This window comes from Fukomys damarensis, unplaced genomic scaffold (genome assembly GCF_012274545.1).
Source record: "Fukomys damarensis isolate Sample0158 unplaced genomic scaffold, DMR_v1.0_HiC HiC_scaffold_38, whole genome shotgun sequence".
NCBI classification, from domain to species: Eukaryota; Metazoa; Chordata; class Mammalia; order Rodentia; family Bathyergidae; genus Fukomys; species Fukomys damarensis.
In genome coordinates this window covers 17646559-17649832 of record NW_022900950.1, presented here as the reverse complement: position 1 = coordinate 17649832, position 3274 = coordinate 17646559, and the positions used below count along the sequence as shown (strand labels likewise).

Sequence of the window (3274 nt, the reverse complement as noted above, 5' to 3'; positions counted from 1 at the left end):
TTAAGGGACCTTCTGCGGAATAGGGTTTTTTCTACAGCTCTGAAATTGGTAATGCCTTGAAGCTGAATCATCTTTAACCTGTAGGTCTAACATGATTTGTAGCAGTTCATGCATATCAAACATGCACTATTAAAATGTGCACTGAGAGCCGGGGATTTAGCTCAGTGGTTCTGCCACCTGCCTCGCAAGTACAAGGACCCGAGTTTGATCCCCGGTACAAAAAAAAAAAAAGTGCACTGAATTCTGAAGGTGACTATGCTGCAGAAGAGTTTAAAATTAATGATTGCACAGTATTCAGATATGCTTGAAATTCCAGTCTTAGGCCAAATTGTGTGACTACCAGCACTGACATTCTTGCCATCCATCCGAGCTGTCTCTTGGGTCGGAGCATATCTTGAACTGATCAGGCTGGAGTGGTTCACATTGACCAGGAAGCAGGTGTGTTGGGTCCATCTGACACTGTGCTGCTATTCCGACATGGGTGTTAACTGTTTCCTGCCATCCAGGCAAAAGTGACAGCTGCCTCCAACTTCTTGCTTTCCTTCTGGTAAATGGAGCTACCATACTCTGTCCTGGTATTCATATTAATGTGAAGCTGGAACTCATCCATCTTGTATCTGACCACCAAGTTGCTCTGGGTCACTGGGGGACTTGCTAGCCATCTGCCTTCATAACTTAACACCAAGGCTCCTGGGTAGCAAGGTCCATTGTAGCCCCATCCCTCCCTCCCGTGTTAGGTGAGAAGGGTGAATGAAGGTCAGCTTCAGCTCACGTGCAAGCTGACCTGTCATAGCGATCTTGGTTCCCCTGTGTGATCAGTGCTCCGTTCTCTGTGAATGTCAGGCCATATTCAATCCACCTGGACTTGGTTTCCAGACTTCCTGTCACTTGGGTGGTCTCCTGAGTCTGAGCCTGTGAATTCCAGGCTATTCCCTGACTTGATTGTCAAGTCAAACCTTATAAAGCCAAATCTGTAGTTTTTGGTGAAGATGTTTCTCTGGCAGATTTTCCACAATCGGTAGAGGTAGAAGTCAAGGGCATTTTCTGCTGGGAGCAGCTGGTGTCACAAGAGGCAGTGGCTGTGGCACACAGGGGGGTCACTTTGTGCATCAGCTGGTGAAATCGCCTCTGTGGATGCTCCCTGCCACCCCTTTGTGCATTTAGCTTTTGGTGTTTTACTTCTCTAGAGTCATTAGATTCTTCAAATTGGGGACAGAACAATCACTTTTTATGTTAAGGCCCTTGGTTTAATCCCCAGTACTGCCAAAATAAATACGTATATAAAGAAAAACTAACTACAAATAAATAAATAAATAAATGAATGAATAAATAAATAATAGGGTATACACAAAGCAAAGGAAGTGAAGACAAAGAAAAACTAACTACAAATAAATAAATAAATGAATGAATAAATAAATAATAGGGTATACACAAAGCAAAGGAAGTGAAGATTAATGGAAAGAGCATTCAACAAATATTTTGGAGATAGAATCTACATGATTAGATGATTTCCAGAATTTAGGAGGTGGGGGAGAAGCTGAATTGTCTTTGACGTGGAGGTCTAACAGAATGAAGAAGAATGAAAATGAGTCTGAAGCTCCAGAGCAAGCCCTAGGATGGGGATGGAGACCGAGAGTTGTCTACAAAGAAATGATGCAGGTTGGGCAGTCAAGGGGTCCCTGGAGGGAAGATGCAATGAGAGAGGAGAGGAACCTGGCATTATCATAACTAGGAGGTGGTTGATTATTAAGTCCCTTCTAACACAACAGAACACTGCTCGTGCATTATTAATCTCCACTCAGATTTGGCAAAGGCAAAATTTTTCCTCTGTATTTGTGCATGTCAGCTATTTGGTAAAATTACAGACTCCTAAGTACACGTTTCAGTTTATAACATGGTTTTTTAATCATCTTCCTGCCTCGTCTTTTTCTATCTGTTTTAATAATAATTTGTGGTGACAAGTAAAAAAGATGAATCCCTTTGAGAGTACAGCATTTATTTGTTTGTTTGTTTGTTTATTTATTTATTTATGTATTTGGTACCAGGAATTGAACTTGGATCCTTGTGCTTGCGAGGCAGGCGGCAGAACCACGAGGTAAATCCCCAGCCCTGCTTAATATATTTAATACTGAGATTCATCAGAGACGACTAGATATATGTTTTGGCTTTTATCTACTGACTTCAAAGTATCTTACACTTATTTCAACTACCTGATAGATTAAAGACTTGCATTTTTAAAAGCTCACTGATAGTGAGGAACAAAAGGTAGGGTAGAAATGATTTTAAAAGGGAGCATAAGGAACCATGGTAAAAATAACTTAAGAATAATAAAAATTTATTTTTAAAATATAATTTTTTGGGGCTGGGGATTTAGCTCAGTGGTTCTGCAGCCTGCCTCACAAGTGCAAAGTCCAAAGTTCGATCCCACGTACCAAAAATAACCGTTATACTATATATAATTTTTTGTTAGGTCTTTCTTTTCTTTAAACATGCCATTCATTTAAATATTATCACTGTGATATGTTTTGAGAAATTCAACCCTGTAAAAATTTATATATATACTTTAGAATAACTGATTTATATTGAAAGTAGAGTATTTGCTTCATAAATGTGTTCAACAGAACGGTGTTGGTGCTAATAAGTATTTTTTTGGCAGATATTTTCCAGGGAGTGTTGTCAAAGGACACAATTACAATGATTAAGTTTAAAATCTTCATTGGTTTTATTTGTGATTCCATAACTGGGCCACACCTCATTCCATAACATAGAATAAGTGTTCTGATGAGCTCAACAGAAGAGGTTAGTTTTACAGACAGAAAAGGGCTGAAGAAAGCAGAAACACAGAGCAAAAAGCAGATTGATCATTTGAAAGTCACTTTCCTTAAAAGGCAAGAACAACTAGAAAAACAGACAAATAAGTGATTAATATTAGATTGTTCCAGTTTACTCTTTCCTTAAGGATCAAAGCAGAGGGAACTTCGTTATGATGTCAAATGAAAGTGGCCTCTCAGAAATTTGGCTATTTTCTTTCTTCTTGGTTTCAGGTCATATAAAAGCTTCAGTCTGGTGACATGAAATTTAGTGTGGCTCCATTTGATTTTTAGTCTGATTTTTTGAAGTCCACTATAAAACTGCAGTCCAAATCAATGCCCTTCAGTAATTTTCATTGAACAGGCTTAAAATAGTACACAAAACAGCTTCAGTAGATGCTATCCTGGTCTGATGGCAGAAGGAAAGTGTCAGAAGGAAAGTGTCAGGTATTTTTGCAACCAAA

The 3274-nt window shown here is 39.0% G+C and overlaps 1 pseudogene; it reads right to left on the bottom strand.

Moving 5' to 3' along the window:
• Positions 1-253: 253 nt before the first annotated feature.
• LOC117284585 lies at positions 254-1110 on the bottom strand (annotated as a pseudogene).
• Positions 1111-3274: the final 2164 nt, after the last annotated feature.